Source organism: Protopterus annectens, chromosome 1.part1 (assembly GCF_019279795.1).
Source record: "Protopterus annectens isolate FY-2018-M chromosome 1.part1, PAN1.0, whole genome shotgun sequence".
Lineage (NCBI taxonomy): Eukaryota > Metazoa > Chordata > Ceratodontiformes > Protopteridae > Protopterus > Protopterus annectens.
This window is the reverse complement of record NC_056726.1, coordinates 1,564,216,193-1,564,234,110: the sequence shown is the minus strand read 5'-3', so window position 1 is coordinate 1,564,234,110 and position 17,918 is coordinate 1,564,216,193. Positions and strand designations below refer to the sequence as shown.

Here is a 17,918-nt window from a genome sequence, read left to right as displayed (position 1 = left end):
CAAGTTCCACATGAAAAACTACACACACGCACGCACGCACATGTGCACAGACGCACGCACACAATGCAGTGTACCACACAAAGTAGTGTAACACAAAGCTCACCATAAGAAATTCAATAAACTGTCTCTAGCTGTTAGGACAGGGGGAAATCAAAAATTACACCAAATTTAGCATTTTGCTTTAAGTACCCTATAATGCATTATAACACTGTCTAAACTGCCTGTTGTCATAGGTGCGTACTAGGCTAATGACCCTGAAGCCGTTACAAGCCTAGCCAATAGGATTACCCTGGCATCGTGCCACCCAACCTCAGCTCCCAGTGCCTCTGTCAAGCAGAGCCACTGGAGTGATCCTCAGGGTGAATTTTCTATTTCTCATCCACTCAAAGATTTGTCTTGAAGAGGGCCAGTGAGGTGCTCTGCTTGTCATGTATGAGAAGTCTATACCATAGCATGGGCAGTCACTAGGTTGTGAACCTGTCCCTCCAGCTTACCTCCATTGATTATGGTAATGAAGTTGAGGTTTCTGGAGCATGTGGTAAGGAGGGATTGGTATTTCTTTAGATGTAGCATTTCTAACAGAGATGGGTCAGACATGGCTTTGTAAGTCAAACAGAGATCGTCTCTAAGTAGGTGATATGAGACAGACAATAGTTGGAGTTTTTTTGAGTCTGTCCATACAGGACAAGTGTTTTAAGGCCCAGGATCCTCTTTGTGAGGTAGTTTTGCGGCATCTCCAGTTGTTGCAGGTGTCTAGTGAAGTACATGCCAAATGGGGCATTGTAGGTTCATAGGTAGGTACTAGGCTATTGGCCCTAGGGCCTGTACAAGCCTAGCCAAAAAGGTACCCTGGCTTTCACCACCCAAGAAAATTATTTTCCTGTGCCCGTCAAGCAGAACCACAGAAGTGATCCCCGAGGTGAATTTCCTATTGCCCATCCAATCATCAAGATTTTTCTTGAAGAGTGTTAATGAGGAGCTCTGTTTGACATAGATAGGTAGTCTGTTCCAGAGTATGGGAAGTCTCTGGGGCAGGAATCTATCCCTCCAGCATGTTCTGTTTATTGTGGTGACAGGGTTTAGGTCCCTAGAGCGTGTAGCTCGGAGGGATTGGGATTTCTTTAAGTGGAGCATGTCCAACAGCTCTGGGTTTGACATAGCTTTGTATGTTACGCAGAGATCGCCTCTGAGTAGGCGATATGCGACAGAGAAAAGCTGGAGTTTTTGAGACGGTCTGCTTAAGGCATCTGTTTGAGGCCAGTAATCCTCTTTGTGAGGTATTTTTGCGGCCTTTCCAGTTGTTGTAGATGTCTTGTGAGGTACATACCAAAAGGGGCATTGTACTCTATAATGGGTCTAATGAGTGATGAGAAGAGGGGAACAATGACCTCTTTTTTTTTCTGGATGAGAAAACTTTTGTGATGAGATGTACCACGTAGAAGGATTTCCCGACCACTGTGGCAATGTGATTATCAAAGGAGAGACTACTGTCCAACTGTGTCCCAAGGTCTCTTATCACACTTTTGGTGTTAAGTAGACTACCGCCTATGTGGTCGTTCATGGGTACAGAGTTTTTACCAAAGGGGATGACAATGCACTTTTTGGCATTGAGCTTGAGACCATGTCTTTGACACCAGGCATCTGTCTCAGTGAGGCCCTTTTGTAGGATGTCCACATTGTTAGGAGTTTCGATTATGGCTCCTAGTTTGCAGTCATCTGTGAATTTAGTTAGCCAAAGACCTTCTGTGTTAGCCTGTACTTCAGAGAAGTAGATACCAAACAGGAGAGGACCCAGGACTGAACCCTGTGGCACTCCACTTGTCACTGGTCTGAAGTCTGATTTGGAGTCTGCTACTTTCACAGTGTTGGTTCTGTCAGACAACCCATCTTGTGACATAGGGATTTATACCTAGTTTAGTGAGCTTGTCTATAATTCCAGAGTGGGGGATGGTGTTGAATGCCTTGGCGAGATCTAGATAGGCTGTGTGAACCACCTTACCCTCATCTATGGCTTTGGTGACTACTTCAAAGAAGTCTATCAGGTTTAGGAGGCATGATCTGCCTTTTACAAACCCAAACTGTGCGGGGTCCAGAGTTTGGAGATCTCCAATGTCTTTGTTTATGAGTTCCATGATGATACGTTCCATGGCCTTGCAGAGTAGGCTCATCAGGCTAATGAGGCGGTAGTTCCCGGGGTCTGTTGTGGCCCCCCTTTTGTGGAGTGGGATAACTGTTGTGGTGCGCCACTCAATGGGCATAAAGCCTGAGGTGAGGCTATGATTGAACATGGTACTTAGGTGGGGTGCCAGTTCATTCTGTAGTTCATGTAGAAGGCAGCCTGGGATGTTGTCAGGTCCCATGGATGCTGTGTTCTTGGCTTTGGAGAGTGAGGTTTTTACCTGTGCAGCCGTGATTACAGGAACTTTGCATTCTTCCGGTATAAAGATGGGCCCTTTAGGGGGTGAGAGGGGGAGCAAAGTTAGCACTGAACCTATCTGCCAGGATGTTGGCAATATCAGTTGGTTCTGTATATTTAGTGTCATTGTGCTGTAACTCAGAGCAGATCTGAGTGTTGCCATTGAGATTCTTGACATAGCTATAGAATTCTTTGTGGTTGTCTTTAAAATCAGTGGCAATTTTGTTTTCATAACTAGCTTTGGAGGATTTTATGAGGAATCTCAGCTTCTTACTGAGGCTGACCAGGGAGTTCCTCCAATCGTGGGATTTTACTCTTTTTTGCAACAGTTTCTTTCTTCTGTTGTAGAGTTTGTTTATGGCAGCAGACTACCAGACTGGCTTCCTTTTTTTGGAGGATAGCATCTTGGTTCTGTTAGGGACAGCATGATCCATGCACTCGTGTAAGTGCTTATAAAGTGCATTTGTGTAGGATTCAGCAGTCGTACCTCTATTGTCCATCTGCATGAGTGTCGTGAAGTTTGCCATTTCTGTCTTAAGAAGTGTGAAGTTGGATTTGGAGAATTTTTTTACGATAGTTTCCCTAATGGGGAGTGGGAGAGGGATGTGGATGTCTAGGGTGATTAGCTTGTGGTCGGATCTGACCAATGAGGAGCTGACCTCTGGTGTGGAACACCGGCCACCCATGTTGGTGATGACCAGGTCTAGGATATTGCTGCCCCTGGTGGGGGTGTGGATAAGTTGATCCAAGGCGTTGGAATTGACGATTTCCAGAAAATGTTGAGCAAAAGAGTTGGTACAAGAGTAGTTTTCCCAGTTAATGGTAGGGTAGTTGAAATCACCCATTATTAGAGTGTTGGGTTGTACCTTAATATTTTCCACTGTATCAAGAAAAGAGGAGTGGGAATCCTGGGGCATGGTGGGGGGTGTGTAACAAGCTACAATCTGGATTGCAGTTTTGCCCAGAGTTAGTTGAACTTGGATAATCTCAGATGCATTATTCTGAGCAACTAGCTTGGAGGTGTGGATATCCTTAATGAATATGGACATGCCTCCACACCTTTAGTGTTTCGGTACGGGTTTGGTGGCCGAAAGGTGTGATATGAATTACAGCCTGGTAATGCAGGGGAGCTCTCTGGAGCTTTGAACCAGGTCTCTGTTACTGCACAGATGTCAATGCTCTCCAAGGAGTGCCTCGAGTGAGTGCATTTTGAGGTTTAGACTTCTAGCATTGAGTAGCATTACCCTCAGATTTTGCTTGCTTGTACCTGTTACGGTTGTGAATTTGTCATTTGAACCTTGCTTAAAAAAGGCACTACAGGGGTGGCAAGAGCCTTTGTACTCTATGATTGGCCTAATGAGGGAAGAGTAGAGGGAGATAATGACCTCTTTCTTCCTAGATGCAAAACCCCGAGTAATGAGATGTGTCACACAGAAGGACTTTCTGACCACAGTGGCAATGTGCTGGTCAAAAGAGAGGTTGCTGTCAACCTGTGTTCCTAGATCTCTTACGCCTTCTGTGTTCAGTGGACTACCATCAATGTGCTTATTCATGGGAGCTGGGGTTTTCCCCAAAGGGGATGACGACACATTTTTTGGCACTGAGTCGTCGGTCTCAGTGGATGTCAACATCACTTGGGGAGTTAATAATAGCTCCCAACTTGCAATCGTCTGCATACTTTGTCAGCCAGAGTCCCTTCATGTTGGCCTGCACTTCAGAGAAGTAGATACCAAACAGGAGAGGACCCAGGACTGAACCCTGTGGGACTCCACTCGTGACTGGTTGGCAGTCTGACTTGGAGTCAGCTACTTTCACACAGTGGGTTCTATCTGTGAGCCAGTTTGCAACCCAACTAGTGATATAGAGATTGATGCCTAACTTAGAGAGTTTTTCTATGATTCCTGAGTGGGGAATGGTATCAAAGGCCTTGGCCAGATCAAGGCAGGCTGTATGAACCACCCTGCCTTCATCCACAGCTCTGGTGACTGACTCAAAGAAGTCGACCAGGTTGATCAGGCATGATCTACCCTTCACAAAACCAAACTGTGTGGGATCCAGAGTTTGGAGACTCCTATAGCCTTGTTTATTAGGTCCATGATGATGCGTTCCATAGCTTTGCATATCAGACTCGTCAAGCTAATGGGGTGATAGTTCCCATGGTCTGTAGTCGCTCTTCCTTTGTGGAGAGGGATGACTGTAGCAGTGCGCCATTTGGTAGGGACAGAGCCAGAGGTGAGGCTGTGATTGAAGAGGGCACACAGGTGAGGTGTCAGTTCACGCTGTAGTTCATGTAGAACACAGCCAGGGATACTGTCAGGTCCCATAGAAGCTGTATTCCTGGCCTTGGACAGTGCTGTTTTAACCTGTGCAGCAGTAATGCTAGGTGCCTGGCAATCTACTGGTATGTTGATTGGTCCTTTGATGGGGGAGAGAGAGGTAAAGTTGGCACTGAATCTGTCGGCCAGTATAATGGCAATATCTGTTGGCACAGTATAGGAGGTGCCATTGTGCAGTAGCTCACAGCAAATCTGGGTATTGCCGTGGAGATTCTTTACATAACTACAGACGGCCTTGTGGCTGTCTTTATTATTTGCTGCAATTCTGTTTTCATAGCTGGCTTTAGAGGGTTTGATGAGGGATCTCAACTTTTTCTTGAGGCTGATGAGGGAGTTTTTCCAGTCTTGGGACTTCACCTTATTCTGCATCAGTTTCCTCCTTTTGTTGTAGAGTTTTGTTTATCGCAAGGGACCACCAGATTTGCTTCCTTTTTTAGAGGAAAGCATCTTGGTTCTATTGGCTATGGCAAGATCTATGCATTTGTGTAAATATCCGTACAGTGCATTGTTGTATGACTCGGCGGTCATGCAACTATTCTCCATTTGCATGGGTGCCGTGAAGTTAGCTACCTCTGTTTTTAGGAGTCCAAAGTTAGCTTTGGAGGTTTTTCATGGTGGTTAGCTTTGCAGGGGTGGGGGGGTGGGAAGGATGTGAATTTCCAAGGTGATTAGTTTGTGGTCGGATCTAACCAGGGAGGAGTTGACTATTGGTGTTGAGCAACGGTCGCCCATGTTAGTAATGACCAGGTCAAGGATGTTTCTACCTCTAGTGGGGGTAAGAACGAGCTGGTCCAAGGCATTGGAATTAATGAATTCCAGGAAATGTTGGGCAAGTGTATTGGTACGCGAGCAGTTTTCCAGTTAATGGAGGGGAAGTTGAAGTTGCCCAGTATGAGAGTGTTAGGTTGGACCCTAATATTCTCCAGGGTGCTTAGGAATGTGGAGTGAGAGTCTTGGGACATGGTTGGGGAGGTATAGCAGGCTACGACCTGAATCTGTCTTACCAAATGTTAGTTGCACCTGAAGTATCTCTGAAGCGTTATGTTGGGTTACCAGTCTGGAGGTGTTCACATCCTTTAAAAATATGGAAACACCACTGCCTTTGGAGCTTCGGTCCAACTTCTGGGGCCGAAAGGTGTGGAATGATTTATAAGCCTGGTAGTGCAGGGGTGCTTTCTGCTGCCTTGGGGCAGATCTCTGTTACAGCACAAATGTCGATGTAATCCATTTTAAGCAGTGCTTCGAGTGAGTGCATTTTGAGATTTAGACCTAGTGTTGAGCAGCTTGACCCTCAGATTGCATTTGTTTGTAGCTCTTATGGTGATAATTTGGTCTTTGGAACCCCACCTAAAGAAAGGCACGATAAGGGTGCCAAGAGCCTTGGCCAGTATCCGGAAGCCCAGGGGTGACAGATGCAGGCCATCTCTGGCAAAGCATTGAGGTCTGTCAATCATGTCATCCCAGGCCGACAGATATTGGATCCCCTTAGAATGACAACAGAAACTTGTAGTATCACTCTGGGTGATGGGAGGAGGCTGCTCAGGCCTCGGGTCATGCCCGTCTGGGCTACAAAATCCTAGATCTCCTCCATGTCTCTTTTCATGTAGTCCAAGGAGGTACGTCTCAGGTCATTCACACCCAGATGTACAATGACAGAGTCATATTTGTACCTGTTGTTGAGGGACCTGAGTCTGTGCGTTACGTGGCGGATCCTGGCACCTGACAGGCAGCTGACTGTTACTTTCTCCTTATTCAATCTAGTGAGTGGGACATCAGTGTGCCTCACTATCAAGTCACCTATGACTAGTGTGTTGGGCATGCTGCTTTGCCTTAGGGGCTTTGGTTGAGTGCCACACTGTTTAGGAGAGTTGTGTGTCTCGTGATTAGTGTTGTGTTGTGGTTTTAGAGTGCATTTCTGCCCTGTTGATTCATAATTCAGTGGATTTGACCCTCTATTTAAAGTAACATACATTTACCATGTGTGTTTTGATCTCATCCTAGGTTCTGCGCACCTGGCATAGCAAGCTTCAGGTAAAATCTTTTGTTGTCTATTACCTTCATTATTATCTGTGAAGTGCCCTTATGGAAAGTCTGTCAAAACAACCTTCTCGTTCCACAGAAGATTTCCAGTTTATGTTTAATGGTCTGCTACTGTAACTTTTTAGTTCCATTTCCATAAAAGAATTCTGACACTGTCACATGTCTACTTAGTCCCACATAGCTATTTTCCACTGTCCGATTAGGGTGTCACGATTATTTAAGACTACACTGATTCTAATGTTGAAAAAAAGTACCTCATAAGATGTAAAATATCACAAACTTTATTCAGTTACTGAAAAATCTGCAAAGTGCTGCTGTGTATTTACAAAATTATAATATTACACCAAGGTCAGCTATATTATCTACTATTTATTTATGCATGTTTTTTGACGGAGTTAATCCTGTTGGCCAGTGTGACTTTTTAGAGGTGGCCTGAAGTGAGGAAAGCCATCATAAGTGAATATGAGCAAAGTGACAGAACAGGTATAATGAAGATAAACAAGAAAGTAAAGTCATTAACATGTCAAGAATCATTTAAGTAAAAATACTTCTACATCATAAACGATGGGCAAAGAATTCATAGGCAATCCACTACCAAGGTGTTTATTATCAAAACATATTAAACGCATGTTTTACACACAGTACATACATCAGCAAGTCTGACTGAATACAGTTAGGGCAAGACAGTTACAAACTTGTAGTGTAGATAAGTATTCCATTATACAAATGTGCAAGAGTAGCCACTGTCTCTAGGAGAGCCCCAAAAGTAAAAGAAGCTCAATAACGGTGCAGGTGGGTATCCAAATACAGAAATGGGGAGAGAAATGTGAAGAAATGTCATTATGGGGAGGGAAGTCCTAATGGTAAAACCACACAATACACAGTCATTAATATTCTAAAACCTACAGACAGAGCAATCGGTGTACCTGCTGCAAAATGAACACTATCCTCATAAAGAATGTTGAGATCGACATTAGGGAATTATCACACTGTAAAAGCAACAAGAAAGTACAGCTGTGTTAGGAACATACCATACATGTAGGAGTTTGAGGACATTCAATGCTACAGTCCTGACTTTTGAGATATCCTGCCTGCAGGTATTCTGACTGTCTGGCATGAGCTCTACACGCCTAGGGCCTTGAACAACTCTCTCGTACTACTATGCAAGAACACCAGTAGTACAAGAGGTGTTTTGGCTTATGCCATTATCAGAACTTTTTTGCCAAGGCCAAGAAGACACTGAGGCTAAAGCCCAAAATGACGAGATGGTAACAGTTTCCTGTGCCATAGGGACACTCCAGAGGTCCCCAATCACATTCTCTGGGAACTAAGGTTAGGTAAAAGAGGGAGGGTCACACTGCAAGAAAAGTAAGACAGAAGGTGAAGTTAGTATATCTTCAGACCCATCCCAACATCAGTACAGTACAGTTGTGTACACTTACCATAAATGTAGATGTTAGAGTGTATTCACTGTTGCAGTCATTACATTTGGGTTATCCTTGCCCTCAGTCGGCCTGAATTCCAAAGTCTTGGGTCCTGCGTCGGCTGCTGTCGCCTCTTCCCTGACGTCAGGTCGACAGGGGTATAAAAGATGCAGCAGACGCCATTTTATTCAGTTTTTCTTGCCCCAGATGTCAGGTGCCCCAAAAAGGGTAGGCTAAAATTATGTAAATAAAATATACATGCACCAAAATAAGCTTTACCTTCATCTATAAGCAAATACACCACCTAGGTTGTATAGATTAGAGAAGTAAAGATAAGTTCCAGCAAAAATGAGGGGGATGGCGGATGGGTAACCTGGACTGCAACAGTGAATACACTCGAACATCTACATTTATGGTAAGTGTACACAACTGTACTATGTTCTTTGTTTCACTGTTGCAGTCATTACATTTGGGCTGAGTCCCAAAGCTATGGTTGGGGGGCTGGAGCTAAACAGCATTAGGAGCGGCTATAAGGCCCTGCAGAACTGCAGTGGCAAAGCCTGCCGTGGATTTAGATTAAAGAGGCAGATTGTAATGTTTTGTAAAGGTATGCACTGAACTCCAAGTAGCAGCCTCTAAAATGTCTTTGGTTGGTACTCCTCTGAGAAAGGATGCAGATGTGGCTGCAGCTCTGGTTGAATGTGGCCTAATGCCCTTGGGCACTGGTTTGCCATGCTGTGAGTAGCAGAAACGAATGCAGTGACCTATCCACTTGGAAATAGTCGGCTTGGAGATAGCCTTTCCTTGTGATGCTGCGGCATATGCCACTAGTAATTGTTCCGTCTTTCTGAAAACTTTAGTTTTGTCCAGGCAGAATCTAAGTTGTCTGTGTACGTCCAAAGAATGCAGAATTCTGTCCCCCTTGTTCTGTGGATTTGGATAAAGAGTTGGCAAATGAATAGTTTGGTTAAGGGCTACACTGGATACCACCTTAGGCATAAATGTAGGATTAGTTCTCAGAGAGACCCTGTCTGGATAAAAAATGATATAGGGTTCCACAGCTTTGAGAGCCTGTAGTTCTGAAACTTGTCTTGCAGAAGTTATTGCTAGGAGCACAGCTGTTTTCCAAGATAAGAACTTTATATCCGCAGTAGCAGCTGGCTCAAAAGGAGATAAGGTGAGTTTTTCCAAGACATAATTGAGGTCCCATGCAGGTACTGGCGTTCTCCTTGGAGGCCTTAAGTTTTTGGCTCCTCTGAGGTACTGCCTTAATAAAGGATAAGAAAAGACTGGTGGCTCTGTATTGTAATGAGCCGAAATGGCAGAGGCATGGATTTTAATTAATAAAAAAGAAAGGCCTTTGTCCAGCATCTCAGTTAAGTATTGCAAACTCTGAGGAATATTTGGGACAGCTGTATCAGTTCCTTGAGCTTGGTTCCAAGCACAAAATCTCTTCCATTTCCCAGCACAGGATTTTGTTTGGTAAATATCTTATACAATTTTATATAATGTTTCCATTACTTATAAAACATGTATACATATTTAGTTAGTTTAATGACACTTCAACTGTTATTTATGAAATATATTTATAGTATATGTTATTTATACATTATTTATATTTTTTTTATTCAAGATTTTTTATCAGTATACTTAATGCATCAGTTACTGCTTGTTATCATATATATACGTATGCTTGTTCAAAATTTGATTTTATTAGTTTTTTAGATCTGCTTGATAAAGTTTGCTAAATTAGCTTATCATGAACCTATTGTTTTGTTTGACTACAAGTAGGTGGCTGTGAGAATCAAAGTTTTTCTTTTTACTTCGATGTATTTATAAATCTTGCTGGCACTACTTTTTGTAGCATTGATACAACGTTTCCATTAATCACATGATTAGATTAGTTTATAAAATGGTGGTTTTTGAATAACTTGCTAGTTGCCTCATTGTGGGCGACGAAAAGCGCTTCATATTTACAATAAACGTTTTCTTATTTTATTACATTGTTTTTGTTCCTTTAGTCTGTTGTTTGGTTGTTTTTGCAGTAGAAGCCTTGACCCCTTTTGGACCCCGAGAAATAGCTCCTGGGTCTGCAGAAGGGTTTTTGAAAAGGAATTTATGAGAGTCAGGGACCCTGTAGTACCTGTCCGGCTTAACAGGAGCTGAAGGTAAAGAGTCAGGGGTCAGACTAGACTCCAAGAACACATCATCTACAATGTCCAACACAGGCGGAAGAGCTGGAGGCCTGTGTTGAGGTAGTAAAAAGGAAGTCTCTGAGCCTTTTCTTAGATTCTGAAAAATCTTGACTCTCCCAGTGGAAGTGCTCCCTCATGGTATGCAAGGTTTCCCCAAAAAAGTAGTCCTCAGGAGGAGAAGCTGAAGGAATTGATTCTTCAGCATCAGAATCCTCATAGGGAGGAAGAGACTATCCATGATCAGAAGAGGAATCATAAGAAATGGAAACCTGATCTGAAGATTCATAGTCTGTCTCTTGCCAAGGCCTCTTATCAGTAGGGGGATGGGAACCCCTGATCAAGGTAATTAAGTCTTCGGTCATTTTGAGCATCTGTTTTTTGGGCATGGAGGCCTGTCCTTGTGGCTGGAGAAAGTACAGTTTTGTACCTACCATAAATGTAGATGTTCGCGTGTTCACCCTGCTGCAGTCATCACACTTGGGTTATCCTGCCATCAGGCGGTACCGCAGTCGGCCCGAATTCCAAAGTCTTGGTCCAGCGTCAGTTTCTGTCACTTCTTCCCTGACGTCAGTGCGTCAGGGGTATACAAGAGGCATTCAACACCATTTTCTTCAGTTTTTCTTGCCCCAGATGTCAGGTGCCCCCAAAAGGTAGGCAAAAAAAAATATATATATATATATATATATATATATATATATATACATATGGCTAATAAAACAAAACCCTTGGGTACAGGCAAATACACCACAGAGGTAGTATAGGATAAAGTGGTAGAGATAAGTTCAGTTAGTTCAGAGGGGATGGAGGGAGGGTAGCCTGGACTGCAGTAGGGTGAACACTCTAACATCTACATTTATGGTAGGTACAAAAATGTACTATGTTCATCGTGTTACCCTGCTGCAGTCATCACACTTGGGTTGAATCCCAAAGCTAAGGAGGGGAGGTGGAGTCAAACAGGATTAGTAGAGGCAAGTAGGCCCTGCAAAACTGCAGTGGCAAAACCAGCTCTAGTCTTAGAGTAAAGAGGTAAGTGAGGAGTGTTTGGTGAAGGTGTGCACTGAACTCCAAGAAGCAGCTTCCAGAATATCCTTGGTTGGCACTCCCCTGAGAAAGGCTGCTGATGTAGCTGTAGCCCTGGTGGAGTGGGACCTAATGTTAGCAGGTACTGGTTTCCCATGATGTGTGTAGTAGAAACGTATGCAATGTCCTATCCATTTAGAAATGGTCTGTTTTGAGATAGCTTTTCCTTGTGATCCTGTAGCATAGGCTACAAAGAGCTGGTCAGTTTTTCTGAAAGCCTTAGTTTTATTCAAGTAGTAACGTAACTGCCTGTGAATGTCAAGAGTGCAGGAGTCTTTCTCCTTTGTTCTGGGGATTTGGGAAGAAGGTGGGCAAGTGAATGGTTTGGTTTAGGGCCACACTGGATACCACCTTTGGCATAAAGGAAGGATTAGTTCATAGAGAAACTATGTCGATGAAAATGAGGTAGGGTTCCACTGCCATTAGTGCCTGTAGCTCTGAGACTCTTCTAGCTGAGGTTATTGCTAGTAGTAGGGCAGTTTTCCATGAAAGAAATTTTAAATCTGTTGAAAAAGCTGGTTCAAAGGGCGGCAGTGTAAGTTTTTCTAGGACAAAGTTGAGATCCCAAGTAGGTGTTGGGGCTCTCCTTGGCGGTCTTAAGTTCTTAGCCCCTTTGAGGTACTGTCTTAGGAGTGGATGTGAAAATAAAGGAGGATCCGTGCTGTAATGAGCTGAAATTGCTGAGGCGTGGATCTTAATAGATGAAAAGGAAAGTCCTTTGTGTAACATCTCAGTTAAATATTGTAGAATCTGAGGAATGTTCGGCTCCAAGGGATTTAGGCCTTTAGCCTGGTTCCAGAAGCAAAATCTTTTCCATTTGTCTGAATAGGTTTTCCTGGTGCTGGGCCTCCTGGCCTCCAGAATGACATCCATAACAGCTTTGGATAAAGGTGTTGGCTGGTTGTTTAGGTAATTTGCCATGCAGCCAGGTTTAAAGTCTTGAGCTGGCTGTGTAGAATCAGATCATCTCACTGGGTGAGCAGGTGAGCAATTTGTGGCAAAATCCATGGTGGGCCCTGGGCCATGGTCCTTAAAATTGGATACCAATGTTGGCGTGGCCAATCTGGTGCAACGAGGATCATTTGTGGCCTCTCTAATCTGACTTTCAGCAGTACCTTTGCTAGAAGAGGCAGTGGAGGGAAGGCATACACTGTTAATGTTTTCCAACTGAATGAGAGAGCGTCCACTTTCCAAGCTAGTGGATGGAAGGTCCTTGTGCAAAATTTTTGAAGTTGGTGCTTGTGGGGGCTTGCAAACAGATCTATGTCTGGGTGTCCCCATTTTTGAGCTATCATTGCAAATACTTGTGGATCTAGTTTCCATTCGTGTGGATCCATGATGTTTCTGCTTAGGTCGTCTGCCAATGTGTTTTTCTTTCCTGGGAGGAATTGTACTTGTAATTGAACCTGGTAAGACAGTGCAGTGTTCCACAAGGTCATTGCTTGCCTGCATAGAGGGTAGGAATGTGTGCCCCCTTGCTTGCTTATGTACCACATAACTGTGGTGTTGTCTGTCCTTATTAGTAGTTGTCCTGGGTGTAGAAGGTCCTTGAAAGCTGTTAGGGCATTCTGCACTGCTAGCATTTCATTTTGATTGATATGCAGGTGTCTCTGATCTGTAGTCCATTTGCCCTGAATGCATTGTCCTGCCATGTGTGTTCCCCAAGCATAGTCCGATGCATCTGTTGTCATAGTTTGCCTGGCTGTGGGTAAGGTGAAAGGCTGACCCTTGTTGAGGTGACATGCCTGTGCCCACCATAGAAACTCCTGTTGAAGGCAGGGAATGAGTGGAATCATTGTTTCCAAGCTGTGGCTGTGCTGAGTCCATACACTTTTCAGGTACCATTGTAATTTCCTCATATGCAGTTTTGCAAATGGTATTAGTAGAATGCAAGATGCCATGAATCCAAAGGCCTGCAGATTTTTTCTTGCAGGGAGTTGGGTCTTTGTTGCCATTATTTTGAAATATTGAAACAGTTGTCTGTTTGTCTGGCGTGAGATAAGCCATCTGGGCCATTGTAGTCAAGCTGACACCCAGGAATGTTTTGTGAGGGCACTAGTTTTGATTTCTTTTCGTTTACTGTGTACCCTAGGCAACTTAGAAAGTGTTTGACAAATGCCAGATGCTGTAAAAGAATGTCCTTGCTTTCTGCTTGAATAAGACAGTCGTCCAGGTATGGGTATATTTGAATTCCTCTGTCTGCAGTATGCAATTACTGGTGCCAGGCATTTTGTGAAGACCCTGGGCGCATTAGATAAGCCAAAGGGTAGTGCAGAGAATTGATAATGCGTTGAACCTGCAATGAAGCAGAGGTATCTTCTGCAATTTTGTCTGATAGGGACATGCAGGTATGCCTCCTTGAGGTCCAAAGTGACTAGCCACGCATTCTTGCCCAGCATGGGAAGAAGCTGCTGAAGTGTTAGCATCTTGAATTTTGGTACTTGCAGATAGGTGTTCAGAATTGAAAGATCCAGAATGGGTCTCCATGCTTTGTCCTTTCTTGGAACTAGGAAGAGTCTTGAGTAAAATCCTTGTCCCTGCTCCTGTGTAGGTACCTGTTGAATGGCTCTCATGTTCATGACAGCTGTAATTTGTTTTTGTGCCTCTGCCCATTGATTTGGTGGCAGGTTTGGCATTCCTTTGATCCTTGTTAAGGTATGAAAGTGGAATCTGTATCCTTGAGAGACAATGTTTAGAACCCATTTGTCTTTTGTGATGATGTGCCAGTTGTCTGCAAAAAATGCTAGTTTTCCTCCCAAGGGTGTTGCCAGGAGAGATTTGCTTGGTAGTTTGAGGATAGAGTCATTGTGCCTGCCTTCTGTTAGTTTGGGGCCTGTCTTCTCCTCTTTTCTGGGTAGCAGAACCCCATTGGCGAGGTTTTTAAGGGCCCTGTGACTGACCTCTGCCCCTTGGGCATCTGTATTTGCCCCTCTGTGATGTGTCTGAAGCTGGAAAAGACCAATTTTTTGTTGGCCAATTTCTGCTGAAGCGAGGGGGTTGTACCTGCAAGAAATCCTTGACCGTTTGCATAGATTCAGCCTTATCCTCGATTTTCTTTAAAATCTCTTCTGCTTTGACACCAAATACATCCTGTTGTAAAGGTGCATCTAATAATTTTGCTTTAACATGGTCAGGGAGGGTTTGCTCTTTCAACCAAGCATATCTACGAATGACTGAGCCAGTAACAACTGCTCTACAGGAAGCTTCCAGTGAATCAAATCCGCATTCTAAAGTATGCTTGCCCACCTGTTCAGCTGCATGCAACAGATCCTGCATTTCCTTGAACTCAGGCTGTTCTGAGTGTGTGCTCATTTTTTGTTTTAACTGAGACATCAGGAATTGTTGATATTTCAACATATGAAACTGGCAATTTAATGCTCTCATAGCCAAAGTTGCAGAGGTGTATAGTGAGTGTAGTCAGTCTGAAGACACCTTCTGCCACTGAAGGTGTTTCCTCTGCACCAGTGTCTAAATCTGCTCCGGTGTCAGTAGATGGCTGCGTCGGCCTAGTAGACTCCGCGTGGGAGTCGGCAGCTGTCTGGGGTTCCAGCTCTGTGGTCGTCAGGGGCTGCATAGGCGCCTCACTGAAAACCGGAGAACCGGCGACTGGCCCAGCTGAGGCCTCGGGGTCTGGCTTATTCCTAGGCTGCCTGCCCTTATCCTTCCATTTTTTTATGAATTGCGGTCATTGGCTGCTCCGACGGCATGATATAATTGAATTTCCTACCAAAGTAATGCCGTGCGGAGTCAAAACGGCGTTTGATAGTGCGTTTATTAAACCTAGAGCAAAACAGACAACCTGTGACATCGTGGTCTGGGCCTAGGCAAGGAATACAATAGGAATGGAAGTCCTTATGAGGTATTTGCTTCCCACAAGAAATGCAATTGTTAACTTTTTCTGACATCGGACTGAGGCAAGAAAATGTTCCCCAACGGGGTACTTAGACTTCGGACTGAAATTCAAATTGAAAATCTCAGGTGTCGGCCGACCGGCACTTGCAAACTGCTTCTGCTTCGGGCACCATGCGGCAAGAAAGACAGAAGAAAATGGCGTTGGATGCCTCTTATATACCCCTGCCGAACTGACGTCAGGGAAGAAGCAACAGCAATGGACGCCGGACCAAGACTTTGGAATTCAGGCCAACTGCGGGACCACCTGATGGCAGGATAACCCAAGTGTGATGACTGCAGTAGGGTAACATGATGAACATCTTGTTTCTTTGCCTTTAATGGTGTTTTAGTCCTCGTCTTTGAAGTCGGTTTGATATATAATTGTTTAGGTCTGAATAAACCCTCAGAAGCCAATGCCTGCTCAGCGGCTCCGGACCCATCTGAAGGAATAATTTCCGAGGCTCCAATACCTTGAGTCTCTAGCGGCCTGGCCAACTACACGTGGGAGGTGGGCATCAGGGGCTGCGAAAGCACCTCATGGAGAACCGGCGACTTGCTTAGGAGGAGCTTCGCCGTCGGTTTTGGACCTCGGTTGCCTGTCTTTTTCCTTTGTGTTTTTTGTGAACTCTGGTAGTCGGATGGCTATCCGACGACATTGTATAATTAAATCTTCGCCCAAAATAGCTTAATGCAAAACTGTACTGACGCTTAATAGTGCATTGGTTAAATCTAGCACAAAACCGAGAACTAGCAACGTCGTGGTCAGGGCCTAGGCAAGGAATACAGTAAGAATGAAAGTCCTTATGAGGTATTTGCTTCCCACAAGAAATACAATTATTAACTTTTTCTGACATTGGTCTGGAGCAAGAAAAATGTTTCCCCAACGGGGTACTTAGCTTTTAATGAAGACTTCGGATCTGAAATTCAAACACGAAAATCTCAGGAGTCGGCCGACCGGCACTTGCGAAATGCTTCTGCTTCGGTCACCGCACGGCAAGAAAGACTGAATAAAATGGTGTTGGCTGCATCTTTTATACCCCTGATGACCTGACGTCAGGGAAGAGGCAACAGCAACCGACGCAGGACCCAAGACTTTGGAATTCAGGCCGACTGACGGCAACCTGCCAGCAGGATAACCCAAATGTAATGACTGCAACAGTGAAACACGAAGAACATCAAGAATGAAAAAAGAGCAAGGGAAAGGTATGAGGAAACCTGGTCTACAACAATGAAGATAATCAGGCAATATGCAACATGGGATGTTCCTAACGCAACTGCACTATGCTAATCATGCTACTCACTGTTGCAGTCCTGACTTTTAGGAAGATTCCCAGATTGTGAAGCTAGAGTGTCTGTCAAGAGTTAAGTAGCTACAAGTACCTCCTGTAGGATAGCAGAAGCAAATACAGCCTTGACCGCCAAGGCGACCATCAAGTTGTAGTGCCTGGAGAAAGCTGACCCCTCTAACAGAAAGCTGAGATGCGTACAGTGGCTCTAGTGGAATGGAGTCTGACATGTCCAGGAACAGATTTGCCATGAGCTGTGTAAAAGTAGAAAATGCACGTGGAAAGACTATTTTTTGACCGACTTCCCTTCTTACCTTTTGCCAAGGAGACAAACAGCTGATCTGTCATTTTGAATTCTTCTGTTTTGTCCAAGCAAAATCTCAGCTGTCTATGCACATCAAGGGAATTGACTTCTTTTTCTTTTCACTCTTGTTCTGCTGGTTAGGAAAGAATACTGGAAACCAAATGGCTGGATTTAGGGACAACTCTGTGACCACATCTGGTGCAAAGAAGGGACTGGTACATAGGGATACCCTGTCCTGAAGGAAAAGTAAAAATGGTTCTCCGCACAATAAAGCTTGAAGTTCTGAGGTCCTTGCAGCTGAGGTGACAGTCATCACAAATAACATCTTCCAAGATGGGTGCAGCTGGTATAAAAGGTGCAAGGTTTAGATTTTCTAAAACATAATAAAGATCTTGAGATGGCGCGCTCTCTTTTCTTTGGCACTCTAAGATGCATGACACCCTTTAGGAGCTGATTTCCTGATGGTTTGGAGTACAAGGGCAGGCAACTGAGCAAGTAGGATGAAATCGTTGAAACATGAACTTTGACAGATGTGCAAGATAGAAGTGGAAATCCAGGAAAGATGTTTGGCTTGCCACAAGTTTATTACATAAAGTTCCACAAAGCACTAAAACGGACTAACACAGATAAACACTCCACTTCCACTATAAACGCACTTCTCAATACGTTTTCGTCATGTAACTGACTTCTTCAGATAAACACTCTAACCCCAACCTTTGTTTATATACACACCTTAATTAATCAATTAGAATAACTAATAAATAGTTAAACAATAGCATTTAAATATAAAACATTTAAAACCATTTTAAAATAAAAAAGTTCTGTTAAAAAATTCCTTATTGAAACACATTAATTTCCCTTTTGGATTGCCATTGTAGCAATTATTGCACATTGAATTGTGAAAATAATAATAAACATTTAAAATATAAGTCTTTCATGTATTCTG

At 43.9% G+C, this 17,918-nt stretch overlaps 1 protein-coding gene across 1 annotated transcript in view; it reads right to left on the bottom strand.

Annotated features, from left to right (window-relative positions):
- NIPAL3 (NIPA like domain containing 3) overlaps nt 1–17,918 on the bottom strand; it is a 750,101-nt gene that overhangs the window by 219,287 nt on the left and 512,896 nt on the right. The gene's annotated exons all lie outside the window — the stretch shown is intronic.